Source organism: Nicotiana tomentosiformis, chromosome 8, assembly GCF_000390325.3.
Source record: "Nicotiana tomentosiformis chromosome 8, ASM39032v3, whole genome shotgun sequence".
NCBI classification, from domain to species: Eukaryota; Viridiplantae; Streptophyta; class Magnoliopsida; order Solanales; family Solanaceae; genus Nicotiana; species Nicotiana tomentosiformis.
The window spans coordinates 78,122,736-78,138,038 of NC_090819.1; positions in this window are offsets into that span (position 1 = coordinate 78,122,736).

Sequence of the window (15,303 nt, forward strand, 5' to 3'; positions counted from 1 at the left end):
CTATGCATGCATCATGTCTAAACCTAGTACGGGTTAGAACGTTGTACGCGTAATAACTCTCTAAGACAAGCCTTGTCCAAAGCCCGTCGAAATTTTCTTAAATCCCAATGGGTACAATCATGATATGTGCATTATTTGGAGAAAATGTGCCAATATGCTAATCATTAATGTGTAAATAGTCAAATCCGGAGGTGGAAAGGGCTAGCTTTATTTGTTTTGCATAAATGAGGCACAAAGTCCCCAGGTTCGGCATGGTTCGAAGTATCCCACCTTTGTTGCTAGATTGGTGGGAAAATCTCTTACCAAGTGACAAAAACCATGTAAAAAGAGTTCTCGGGAATTTACCTTCTTTGTTAGATATTCAGCCGAACAATGTGTTAATTGAGGCTGCCACCATGTTCTGGGATGAGAAGAGGGTCCTCTTCCGTTTTGGTGATATAGAAATGACTCCCCTTCTAGAGGAAATAGGACGCTTCGCTGGGCTCCTATGGGATTGCCCTGGCTTGTTGGTACCAGAAAACCGTACTTCTCGAGCTTTCCTAAAAATGATGGGTTTCAGGAAAAATGATGAGTTAGTCTGTCTGAAGAAATCTTACATACCATTCGACTTCCTTTACGAGCGTTATGGTCACAGCAAGTCATATCGCCTTTAGCATGATGAATTTGCCATCACTTATTTGGGTTGGACTCACCGCCAAGTTTTTGTATTCATTATCTGTTTTTTAGGGATGCTGATATTCTCGATACAAGGAGAAAGGATCCACACTCGCCTAGCTATGATCACTAAGACCTTAATGGAAGGAATTGAGGGGCAAACTTACACTATTGTCCCAATGATCGTGGCTGAAATGTACTGAGCCTTAGACCATTGCAGAAAAGGATATAGGCATTTCGAGGGTTACAATCTATTGCTGCAAATATGGTTGTTGGAACACCTTCAGAGAGGACAATACCGTCAAGAATTTCCGCGACAACCATGGAATGACCACATAGATTATCACCAACTGAAGAGAATGACTTTTATCCCAGACAGGTTTGCACAACCGGGAAACGCTGTGAGCTGGGTACATTTCTTTAGCAATTTGACTGATGACAAGGTACATTGGATGTTCAAGTGGTTCCCTAGCAGTGAATTCATCATCAGGTTGAGAAATGTTCCTCATCTAGTGCTAATCAGATTAAAGGGAATCTATCCTTATGCTCCTATCAGAGTCATGAGGCAAGCTGGGAGAAAACATGTTATACCACGAGTTTCCAAAATGGTTCATTACAAAGCAGACTTCCAAGGGAATGCCATTCCATTCAAGTTCGAGGCACAACACATGTGGCATCAAAAGATTATTGTGGAGAAAGATACCATCGAGCCAGACAGGTATCATGCCAGCCATGTGTACTTCTACCCATCATGGTTGGTCGATGACATAGCAGGAGAGGTCAAGCCAGGGGCTGATTTGAGAAATAAGGTCATAGACGATGCTGCTGAAGCACAAGTCAAATACAAGGGGTTGCGCAAAAGGGTCTTTGAATATGAGGCCAGGCATTTGGAACAACATAAAGTGGACATGGAAGCAATCAATGAATGGAGGGGAATCGCTACTAAATCAACATAAAGGTAGGAGTATTTGGAGCAAGGTTTGATGGAACTTGAGGGAAAGATGAGGAAAAGGGTCTCGGATTGTCAGAACACATCCCCTAAGGTTGGTTTGTGCATACTGGCATCATCGGCATATCATACCAGATCTAGAGGTCCTCTACCTCTTCCTCCTCCAAGTGATCCTAAGAACAAAGGAAAGGCTAAGATGGATGATCTGAGCGGTATCAGGAAAGACAACGCTACACATGCAGAGAATGTTAAGACTTCGGATGGTCGGAGTACTCCGGCACAGAACGAATTGGTTTTGCGATTAGAGCAAAAGATACTGGAGTTACAAGAGGAACTTGAGCAGGTCTATAACTTGGCAAACCTTTCCCTCACCCTGAATGTCCCTGACATCAACCAACAAAATGTCCAAAACCCAACACCTTCTCAAAACACACAAAACCAGCACCCCCAAAATCCTCCCGCACCTCATCAATATGCCACGCCTCCCCAAAATCCTAATCCTCCACCAATACCAACTCCTCCATAGCATCATCATCATCTAACCCAGTACCCACAAACTACCACATATCACATCCCTCAAAATGCACCACAGCCTACTCCTGACTCGTAAAACTCAACCAATGACCACCATTACGCCCAAATTTTTGGAGTCCACCAAAGAAATCCAATATATGTGGAAACCTTACCCCACACCCCACAACAGACCCTATACATACCCGAATCTGCCGAGAAGGACCTGCTCATCAAGATCATGGCAGAGGAACTCAAGAAACTTACCGGCAGGGTTCAAAGTGTCGAAGGGGGCAAAGGCATTGAGGGTTTGAATTATGAAGATTTGTGTATTCAGCCAGATGTAGAATTGCCAGAGGGTTACAAACCTCCTAAGTTCAAAATGTTCGACGGAACTAGTGATCCGAAGGTGCACTTGAGAACATATTGTGACAAGCTTGTAGGAGTTGGCAGGGATGAAAGAATCCACATGAAGCTGTTCATGAGAAGCCTCACTGGAGACGCCCTGTCTTGGTACATCAGTCAGAACCCAATGAAATGGATTAATTGGGTAAGCATGGCACCAGATTTTATGGATCGGTTCAGGTTTAACACAGAAAACGCACCAGACATTTTCTACATTCAAAATCTCAATAAGAAGCCAACGGAAACTTTCTGCTAGTATGCTACTCGGTGGAGGTCTGAAGCTGCAAAAGTAAGGCCAGCGGTGGAAGAAGAACAAATGAATAAGTTCTTCGTCAAAGCTCAGGATCCGCAATACTACGAAAGATTGATGGTTATTAAAAACCATAAATTTTCTGATATCATCAAGTTGGGAGAGAGAATAGAAGAAGGGATCAAAAGCGGAATGGTGACAAATTTTGAAGCACTCCAAGCCACAAATAAGGCCCTGAAGTCAGGAGGTATCTCTAAGAAGAAAGAAGTAGGTGCAATAATGGTAGCCCAAGGTCCGAAGTCTCCTCTCACATACCAAACACCTTCACCCACATATCAGCCTTCACCTCCTAGATACCAACAATCTGTTACCGCCTACCACACTTATAACACTCAGCCAATATATTACCACTCACCACCAGCCCGCCAAAACTACCAAAAACCCAGGCCAAATTTCGACCGTAGACCGCCCAAATAATACACTCCTATTGCCGAACCTATTGACCAGTTGTATGAGAGATTGAAAGCTGCCGGTTATGTCACTCCCATTCCCGTTGTCTCCATGGAAAATTCTTCTCAATGGATCAAAAGCGGAATGGTGACAAATTTTGAAGCACTCCAAGCCACAAATAAGGCCCTGAAGTCAGGAGGTATCTCTAAGAAGAAAGAAGTAGGTGCAATAATGGTAGCCCAAGGTCCGAAGTCTCCTCTCACATACCAAACACCTTCACCCACATATCAGCCTTCACCTCCTAGATGCCAACAATCTGTTACCGCCTACCACACTTACAACACTCAGCCAATATATTACCACTCACCACCAGCCTGCCAAAATTACCAAAAACCCAGGCCAAATTTCGACCGTAGGCCGCCCAAATAATACACTCCTATTGCCGAACCTATTGACCAGTTGTATGAGAGATTGAAAGCTGCCGGTTATGTCACTCCCATTCCCGTTGTCTCCATGGAAAATTCCTCTCAATGGGTCAATCCGAACAAGACATGTGCCTACCTTTCGGGCATAAAGGGTCACACTATTGATGAATGCCGCACTTTGAAAGATAAGATCCAGGCATTAATTGACACCAAAGTCATACAGGCAAAGGAGGCAGCACCTAATGTCCGTAACAATCCTCTCCCGGACCACAGGGGTGGAGGGGTAAACATGATAGAGACCAATGAAGAATGGGACTCAGAGGGGTCAATTGGACTCATTCGAGAAGGGGATGATCCCAAAATGCCTCCAGTCACTCTCACGTATATTGTGGTACAAATAGAGTTGCCGATTGAGGTTGAGGTAGCCGCACCGACTCCGTTCGAGGTTGAAGTAACAACGCCCTCAGCCACACCAACTCTGTTCAAAGTAGAAGTGACCCCACCATTCACCATAACGGTAGCACCCACACCATCCTTTAGTTCCAATGTTGTGCCTTGGGACTATACTGCAGAAGCGAGAAGGAAAGGAAATGGGAAAATAGAAGAAACTGGTGCAGCACAAGGTATGACCAGAACTAGTAGGGTTTACGCGCCCGAGCATTTGGGGGGAACAAGTAAAGAAGCTGATTCCAGGCAGCCCATCATTGAAACCGGCCCGGATGATCTTTGGAGAAAGGTGCAAGCAAGGGAGTATTCTTTGGTTGATCATTTGAACAAAACCCCTGCTCAAATATCCATTCTATCACTACTGCAAAACTTTGAGGCACATAGGAATGCCCTGATGAAGGTGTTGAATGAAGCCTATGTACCCAATAACATTACCAGTGGGGAGATGGCCAATATGGTAGGACAAGTGTTGGAAAGCCACAAGATCACTTTTCATAAAGACGAGCTACCACCAGAAGGACTAAGTCACAACAGGGCACTGCATATCACAGTGCAGTTTGAGGATAAGTTCATCGCCAGAGTCCTGATAGATGGGGGTTCGAGTCTTAATATATATCCACTAACTACTCTGAAAAGATTGGGTAAAGGCTTGCACGAGATACGAGCAGGAAGTATGAATGTGAAAGCATTTGATGGGTCTTAAAGGGCCACAATTGGGGAAACCAACCTCAGCCTACAGATGGGACATATCTGCTACCTACAACCTATTGTTGGGTCGACCTTGGATACATGTCGTTGGGGCCGTAGCTTCTACTCTACATCAGGTCGTGAAGTTTGAGTGGAACTATCAAGAAGTGATCATCCATGGGGACAGAAGTAATCCCATTTACACCAGTCAAATTGTTTCGGTCATCGAGAATAGAAGGAAGTTAGGTGGAGAAACATACCATCGGATCGAGTGCGTCAATGCAATTGAAAAGGACAAATGGTGGAGCAGTAAGATAGAAATCATATTAGCATGGACAGGGTATGAGCTTGGCAAAGGTCTTGGTAAGAATCTCCAAGGGATCACTAAACCGATACAGCTAAAGCGTCATAACACAGCGTTCGGGCATGGGTATGAATACACGTGGCACGAGTATCAGAATTGGTTGCCACTATGGCGTTGTCCTTATTACCCTCTAGAGCAACCAGTACCACATTTGAGCCGTACCTGTTTGATGTTTTCAAGATTTACCTAATTTATTGTTGTTTTTAGTATTTATTATTATTCTTTATATTTTTCTCTACAGCATTATTATTACCTATCCCGATGAACTTACGACTGTGACATGTAATGAGAGAATGCAACATAAGGATAATGATTCAGAGGATCTGGAAGAGGATATAATACCCAAGTAAATTGTCAAAGAAGTGGAAAACTTTGAAAACAAGCCTAAGTCCAATTTGGATGAGACTAAAACAGTTAATCTAGGAGACTCCGAAACAGTCAAAGAAAACACGTGTAAGCATTCACCTATCACCATCAGAGAAATAAGAATACACTCGTTTCTTGAAGGAATATGAGGATATCTTTGCATGGTCCTATGATTATATGACCGGTTTGAGCACGTCCATAGTGGCTCATAAACTACCTACCAACCCAATGTGTCCGCCGGTAAAGCAGAAGCTCAGAAAGTTCAAGACAGATATGAGTTTGAAAATCAAAGAAGAAGTCACCAAAGTGGCTATGTTAGCTTATGTTCTACAAAATCTACATTTAGAAATCATGCCTATAGGGTTTTAATTGGTTAATTTGCTGTTATACTGCCCACCTAGGAGACATGCCTATAGGAGCTAAGTATAAAAAATCAATTTCAATCGTTAGAAATCATGCCTGTAGGGTAATGCCACTCGCTTTTAAAGTGTTAATATTGAACTTTCAACACTGTTTCGTTGCCACTCAGTTTGATCCTATAGGCATGCTTTCTAATAGTGGCAACGAAACAGTGTTGAAAGTTCAATATTAACACTTTAAAAGCGAGTGGCATTACCCTACAGGCATGATTTCTAACGACTAATGATTGAAATTGATTTTTTATACTTAGCTCCTATAGGCATGTCTCCTAGGTGGGCAGTATAACAACAAATTAACCAATTAAAACCCTATAGGCATGATTTCTAAATGTAGATTTTGTAGAACATAAGCTAACATAGCCACCTTGCCTTAAAATCAATTATTTTGTTTATTTGCCCAATTTTGTCTTTCTCTTTATTTGGACTAATTCATATAATTCGTGTTCGGCCGGGACCCATAGTTGTGGACCTAGAGGAATGCCTAACACCTTCTCCTTGAGGTAATTTGATTCCTTACCCGATCTTTGGTGACGCAAACTGGTTAAACCAGAGTTATTCGCAAATAGGTGCCCTAACGCACCTCAAACCCATTAGGTGGCGACTCTCTTTTAAGACCCCTTCCTTTAGAAAGAGTTGTCACGACATCGAAGCCCAAATTTTGCGAGAAAGAAGGGGCGCGACAACTCCCGATAGGAGAACTGACCGCGCCGGAATAACAGGTCATTGCAGGATAAAGAGATATCAGGCTCCCAGGATTCCATCTACCCCTGACTGTCTGAGTATAATTTTAATGATAGCGCGGTAGGGTTGGTATCAACGATGAGGAACATTAAGGAAGCACGGTTCCTGAGGTCGATGAGATCTGATACCAGTCAGAGGGATCCTAATCTATGGTGTGGGTATCATGGGACTAACGGACACCGGGCTGGGGACTGCCGACATCTGCTAGAGGAGGTGGCGACGTTGCTGAAAAACGGCCATCTCAGAGAGTTCTTAAGCGATCGGGCTAAAAATAACTACGGTCGCAACTAGGATAATACAGAGCCCTTGAAGATAGGAGAAGATCCTCCTCGACTAATGATCAACATGATTTTTGGGGGAACGAGATCAATGGTGTAACCTTTTCAGCAGCAAAAAAGACAAAGGTATCGGTGACTCATAGCAAGAAACTCCGGGAAGTCGCTGAGGATGATATCACCTTCACCTAGGAGGGCGTTGATGGACTTCTACAACCGCACAACGATGTCCTGGTAATTTCTCTTCATGTTTTGTATTTTAAAATTAAACATGTTTTGGTGGACCCAGGAAGTTCAACCAATATCATTCAATGGAGAGTGATGGAGATAGGGGTGTTCATAAAAACCCGAAAAACCAAACCAATCGACCAAAAAAATTGATACTTTTTACGTTTGGTTTGGTTTTGGTTTTAAATTTTAAAAATCGATCAAATTTGGTTTGGTTTTGGTTTTAACTAAAAAATAACTGGAAAAAATCAAACTAAATTGTCTATAGAAATAGCTATTTAAATTTATTATTACACCTATATATATGTGTATATTTTTATATAAAGTTTCAAAATTTTATGGTACATATTAGTCATTTGTATTATTAGTCTAGTTAATTGCTATTATAATAATCTAGTTCTTTACCTTTACATTATAGTTTGATTGGTAGTTTTCTTTTGCTAAGTACAAGATTTTATTTCATGTAAAAAATAATCGAATTTTAATTTAGTACTTAAATTATCCATCACTATTTGATTCAATTATCATCAATATATCTTGGTAAATGATAGATTTCTCAAAGAGCAATTGGTTTGATAGTGTTACGTTAAAAATGTAGTCTTCGGAATATGTGTTTGATAGTGTATGTCTCATATTTAAGAAAAAACCCGATAAAAAACTAAAAAACTGACAAAAACCGAATCGATAAAAAATCGACTTAATTGGTTTGGTTTGGTTCCAATATTTGAAGAACCGACTTACTTGGTTTGGTTTCTCTTTAGGGAAAAACCGATCTAAACCGAACCATGAACACCCCTAGCTGGAGCAAGCCAAATTAACCGAAAGCATCATTCCAGCCACAAACCTCCTCGTGGGGTTCAACTTAGCAAGAGTGACAACCCGAGGGGAGATCCTGCTGCCCACGAACGCCGAAGGGATCATGAAAACTACCATGTTTGAAGTGGTAGATGGATACATGGGCTACAATATAATTCTTGGTAGGTCACGCCTATACGAGATGAAGGTCATGGCGTCAACATACCATCAACTTTGAAATTCCCAACTCCAGAGGGAATCACAAAAATAAGGGGAGATCAATCGGCGACAAGAGTGATGAACACGATCTCGGTTTCCAGCAGTAAAGGAAATGAACATGGAGCATAGCAATTACAGGAACCGATGCCCGCTCCCAAAACAAACGAAATCAACAAAGGGGAGGAGCCGTCGGAATCCTATCAGGTACCAAGATATTTTCTCGTACCGGAAGAAATGAACGCAACCAAATCCATGGCGGAAGAACTCGAAAAAGTCGCATTGTGCAAAAGTTCTTAGAGAGGAAGTTCCATTTGGGGACATGATTAAACCCCGAGCTCATGTAAGGATTTATAGAATTTCTTAAGATTAATGTTGATTGTTTTACATAGTCGCATGCGGATATGACAGGTATTCCGCTAGAGGTGGACGTGCACAAGTTAAGCCTTGACCCTGACATCCCTCCGTTAAGGCAAAAGAAGCGCCTGATTGTCGAGGTCAGAAACAAGTTTGTCAAAGTAGAGGTAACTCGATTGCTTGATATCGGTTTAATCCGGGAGATATAGTATCCCGATTGGCTAGCTAACGTAGTAGTAGTTCCAAAAAAGAATAATAAATTTCGCATGTGCGTAGATTATAAGGATCTGAATAAGACGTTCCCAAAGGACTCGTTCCCATTTCCAAACATTGATCAAATGATTGATGTAATGGCTGGGCACGGATTGATGAGTTTTCTTGATGCTTATTACGAGTACAACCAAATCAAAATGAACCCGGAGGATCAGGAAAAGACTTCGTTCATAATGAACTTTGGCACGTATTGCTAAAATGTGATGCCTTTCGGGCTTAAGAACGCTAGAGCCACTTTTAGAGGTTCGTTAATAAAATGTTTGAAAAGCAAATAGGGAAAACAATGGAAGTTTACATAGATGATATGATGGTCAAGTCATTGAACGAAGGCGACCATCTGAAACACCTCCAAGAAACCTTTGACATCCTAAGGAAGCACAACATAAAGCTTAACCCCGAAAAATGTGCATTCGGAGTCAACTCCGGTAAATTTTTGTGTTTCCTGGTATCATAAAGGGGGATCAAAGTCAATCCCGATAAAATTAAAGCCATCGAGGACATTCCCGACCAGCTGACAAATGTGAAAGAAGTCCAAAGGTTAACTGGAAGATTGGCCACTCTAAGAAGGTTCATTTCCCGATAATGCCATCACTTCTTCTCACTTCTGAAGAAGAAGAACAACTTCGAATAGACTCCGAAATTCCAACAGGCCCTAAAAGACCTATTTATCATGCCTTCTGTTACTATCGAAACCGGAGGAAGGTGAACATTTGCTAATTTACTTAGCGGTCTCAGAGGTAGTGGTAAGTGTCATTCTAGTCCGGGAAGATGAAGGTACACAATCTTATATCTATTATGTTAGCAAAATTTTAACGGGAGCGGAAACGCGTTACCCGCACCTCAAAAAATTGGCCTTAGCTCTCGTAGTCACCGCTCGAAAACTTAGGCCATATTTTCAATACCACCCGATAGCCGTGGTGACATATTTTCCCCTTTGGAATATCCTTCACAAACTTGAACTGTCATGTCGACTGTCCAAGTGGGCAGTCGATATGAGTAAATTTGACATCGAGTATAAACCTAGGATTGTGATCAAATCACAAGTTTTGGCCGACTTTGTGGATGATTTCAGTCCCGGACTGCTGCCTTTGGCCATCAAAGAAGTGTTGATGGTTTCGGAAATGACATCAAGAGTTTGGACCTTGTTCATGGATGGAGCCTCCAACGTCAAAGGGTTCGGGCTTGGGGTAGTATTAATTATGCCCTCGGGAGAAATCTTGAGGCAGGCCACAAAAACTATTCCCTTGACTAAGAATGAAGCCGAGTATGAGGCTTTGATTGCATGACTTGAACTGGCCCGGGGACTAGACTTCGAGGTCATTGAAATCAAATGCGATTCCCAACTGGTGGTGAATCAGGTATACGGGATCTTTGACACTAAAGAAGAACGTATGCAACAATATGTGACAAAAGTTCAAACTCTACTCGTATGATTTAGGGAATGGTCAATCACCCACATCCCGAGAGAAGAAAATACAAAAGCAAACGCATTGGCCAATCTGAGCTCGTCCACAAAAATGAAAGGATCAGATTCCAGTACGGTCGTATAACTCATGCATTCAGTATTGGATGTGGATGGATATTATGAAGTAAATACGATCAACTCGGTGTGGGACAGTAGAAATGAAATCATTGACTACCTTGAGCACGACAAACTGCCCAAAAACCCGAAGTCATCCCGGGCACTCTGCACCAAAGTAGCTCGTTACAACTTCTGGGGAGAACAGTTATATAGAAGGTCGTTCCAAGGCCAATTGGCCCAATGCTTAGGCACCCCCGAAGCTAACTACGTCATGAGAGAGGTTCATGAAGGAATTTGTGGAAATCATTCAGGTGTAGACTCGTTGGTGTTAAAATTAGTTAGGGCAGGATATTACTGACCTTGGATGGAACAAGATGCTAAAGTATTCATTTAGAAATACGACAAATGTCAACACCATGCATCGTTAGTGCACAAACCGAAAGAACTACTACACTCGGTATTATTCCCATGGCCATTCATGAAATGGAGGATAGACATAGTCGGTCCGCTATCACCGGCTCCCGGTAAGGTAATGTTTCTTTTGATTTTAACTGATTACTTCTCTAAGTAGGTTGAAGCAGGACCTTATCAGAAAATAGACGAGCACGAAGTGGTTGATTTCCTGTGGGAGAACATAATTTGCTTGTTCGGAATACCAAAGGATATTGCTTGCGATAACTAGCCAACATTCATAGGCGCAAAGGTTGCCAAATTTCTTGAAGACTTGAAAATAAAAAGAATTACATCTTCACCATACCATCCAAGCTCAAATGTCCAAGCAGAATCAACAAATAAGGTGATTATTTAAAACCTCAAAAAGAGATTGGAAGCAGCCAAGTGCTATGGGCATACCGGACAATGACCAAGTCAAGTACGGGAGAAACACCTTTCTCTCTCGTATACGGAGCATAAGCTATGATCGCGGTGGAAGTAGGAGAACCTACCATAAGATACTTCCGGGCAGACGAAGAAATAAACAATGAAGCATTGCTAGTCAAACAGGAGTTGCTTGACGAACGTAGGGACTTAGCACACATAAGGATGGTGGCCCAAAAACAACGAATGGAAAAGTACTATAATCGAAGGGCTAATCTCCGCTACTTCAAAGTGGGAGACTTAATTTTAAGAAAGGTGACTCAGAACACCCGGGAGCTCAACGTAGGAAAGCTGGGTCCGACATGGGAAGGCCCCTACCGGGTTTCAGCTGTCATCGGGAAAGAATCATATGAACTAGAAAACCAAAATGGAGTCAAGTTGCCAAGCAACTGGAACGCAACTCACCTCAAAATGTATTATTGCTTATGAGAACCGCCTATACTGAAAGTATATGTTGCCCTCTTTTTCCCTTCGTCCAGTTTTTATCCTAATTGGGTTTTTCTAGTAAGGTTTTTAACGAGGCAGCAACGAAAAGCATACTACGAAGGAAATATCATTGGCAAAAATAAGACCTTTAAATGACAAGGCATAAAAGTGACAAGCCACTGGGGATGGTTAGATTGTCTTTGGCTCGATAGCAAAGTTCCTACCGGGAAACGAATCTTGCTATCGAAACAAAGGCTATTCGACCATTCACGAGTTCTCCTACCCTACAAACCACTGGGGGAGGGGTTAGATAATCTTTGGCTCGGTAGAAAAGTTCATAATGGGAAATGAAGCTTGCTATCAGACCAAAGATTATCCAACCATTCACTAGTGGAATCCTTAAAGGAGCAAGACTTCCAGTGTTTCAGTTCACATTCTTCGCATCCGAACACTGGGGGAGAATAATATGAGAATATGGCAACCTGATTGCCACAGAAACCAAGACTATGAAATCCGGGAACAAAAATATCTCATCGAGACTGATGACTACACAATCAGCCCCGTAAAAACAAGTTGCACAAATTAGCCACAAGTAATGGCAATTTCTTTTTCAGCAAAATGAATGATTATGTACTTTTGAAGATAGAAGGAATAGATCAAAGTCCTTTTATTTTTATCTTGTTTCTTGCCCAAACGATGAATTAATTTTATCATTTGAAAGTTAATCAAGTACTTCAAATGCTAGTGCCGAAATTAATATGAGACTTCCTCTTCAAGAGCACCGTAAACATAAGAGGGCCCTCTCTTATAAAACCCTCACACTAAAGGATTGGTTCCGGAAGAGTTTATGCCCTGAACCTAAATGCTATTGGGGAAAAATACACCCCGAGGCCTTGCATAATTCGATGCAAAAAAAGTAAACTTTGCATAATGCTTAAATGAAAAGCACTTTTTATATCAAATGTGCCAAGTAGAACAAGTACAAAATATGAAAAGAAAATAACAAAGGGAAAAAAAAGCAAAAAACTAAACTATAGCACCCCTAGAACTCGGGGGAAGAGAAGCATTTGCGTCCCTAAGAGAAGTAGGCGGATCTGTCGTCAGCTTGGGATCTTGGACATCATTAATATCCTCTTCAAGTTACTCCTCGGTTCCTGAGAACTCAGAATCAGAACCAAAATATTTAGTTGCATCAGGCCGAGATGGGAGGCGCCTTCGAGCGGTTGAGTCCAGCTCTCGAGCCTTGGTGATTTCGGCAACAAAATCAATGACGCCCGCTTTGGCCTCTTCCAAGGTTTTTCTCCTCATTCTATACATAGAATGTGTTTTTACTCAATAATGAGGGACTCCACTCGGCGCTGGAGTTCTAGTTTAAGCTGATCAACCTCGATTGAAAGTCCTTCCTGCTCGGATCTCGTGGACCTAAGGATGAGATCAAGGTTACGGATAGTGGTTATATGAACCTTATTGTGTTCCATGACCCTCTTATACTTATCCTCTATCTGGGCACGCTTCTCTTCAGCAACATCAGCCTTTTCAGCTTTAGAGTTCAAGGCTGCCTCCAAGTTATTCAATCTCTCAATAGAGGTAGCCTCGCGCTCGGAAGTAGCAAGTACAATATTTTGGACCTCAGACCATTTAGCATTGGCTTCTTTAAACTGTACATTTAACTGTGAGGCTTCTTGGCTAAGGGCCATCACTTCCTGCTCGCTCTGCTGCAACCGAGTCTCCAACTCACTGGCTTCAGCAGCTTGTGCTTCCAGTACCGGGAGGCGAGCAACAACTTGGTCCCTCTCGACCAACAGTTGATCCCGCTTGGACGTAAGCTTTTTTTTTTATCAAGGATCATCCTCCTCTCGGGTGTCTATGACCAATGGGGGTGATGTAGCAGTTGCGCGTGATGAAGGTATGAACGGCGTGGAAGGAGATGAAGCTGATGGTATTGTGGGATGAGAAGCAGCTACGACAAAGGTAGTGCTGGTTATAGGTTGCTTACCAACCGAAGATGGAAGAGGCTCGGTACTCAACCTCATAGTACCGGGAGCAGCAACTGGGACTGAAAAGGGAGAATTGGCATTTTTCACTAAGTCATACTCTTCCCAGAGCGCTTGGGCATCGTCCTTGGTTGGGGTTATAAGCTCTTCAGATTGAGCATTTTGTTGAGCTGATGAAGGTCGTTGTCTCTTTTGTAGGGAAGCCCTTCATTACTGGCTTCCCCATCATCATCAATCACCACAGTGACTGTGGCTGTATCGGGCACGACTTTCTTCACCTTTTTATTTTTGCCCTCGGCTGAGGAAGAGTGTCGCTTTTTTGGTTGCTTTCTCTCCGACCGGGGACTCTGAGAGGAAACACTTGCACTAGAAGAGGATCCGATGATGCTTGTTCTGGTGAAGGCCTCCTTCAGCAACCCCGAAGCCTCTGTGGGATCAACCAAAACATCCTCCTCAGGGATGGTAATAGAGCCCTGTGGAAGACCTCAATTCAACGAAAAAGAATTTAACCAATTTTCTTATACAAAAAAAAATGAGATGAAGACAAGATCAGTTTCAAGAGTCAACTTACCGTGATTTTTGGCCTTCCACCCGTATTTTGGGGCCAGTTCTTTTCACCAACGGGTCTCAAGCGTGGTAATATCTAGAATCATCTGAACCCACTGGTCTAAGCCTTCAACCCTTGGTAGTGTCCACTGAGTGTCTGAAATAATGGAAAGAGAAGGATCATTAACAACATGAAACAACCTTTTTTTGGAGAAAAGATAGACTTTGAACTTACGTGTACGAGTCCAGGACTCACGGGTAGATAGGGTTGTGGCCGGAATGATATCCCTAGTGGCAACAATAACAAACTGCTCCATCCATCCATGGTCTTTGTCGTCATCCATGCTGGGGAGAAAAGCATGGTGGCCACATTTGCTAAAATTTATTACTCCCCACAAAAAATCTTGGGGAGTAGAGATCCATCATGCGAGGCAAGGTGAGATCTTCCTTCGTCTCCTGGCACAGCCTCTGTAGACAGGCTACCGTTCGCCACACTGAAGGGCCCACCTGTGCCAAACAAATATGGTATTTATGGCACAACTCCAAAATCACGGGGTCAATTCCCCTGCTCAAAGAGAATGCTCCCAAAGTGAATGTGTATGTGTAAACGTACACGAAGCCCTTCTTAGGGAAGGTTACTCGCTCCACCAATTCAGGAGCAATGATGTTCAGATCATGACAACCACAATCCTCCTTCACAGCAGGAATGCTGGAAGGACAGATGGAAGAAGGGTACATTCCAACAACCCATGTACGAGAACTTGTAGAAGAAAACTTCTCTTTGAAGTCCTTGGTTGTGTTGAGTCTTCTAGGAATGATGGTGCTCACCGTAGGGGGGTCAACATCGACGATGTTTTCTTTGTTTTTGAGAAAACCTGAGTTCTTGGAAGAAGAAGCCATGATCAGCATAAGGTAATAAGAGTTCTTTGAAGAAGAAAATTGAAGAAGAGTGAAAGCAAGAAAGAGTTGAATGCAAAGAAGTTGAGAGAGTTTGAAGAACTGTGAAGTGTAAAAGAATAAGAATGAGGCGTATAAGTAAACAAATAGGCAGCTAAAATCGTGGAGTTACACATGTTTGGGGTATTAAATGCGGAGAGATGTGCGACTAATGAAGCGTCAGAAACTTTT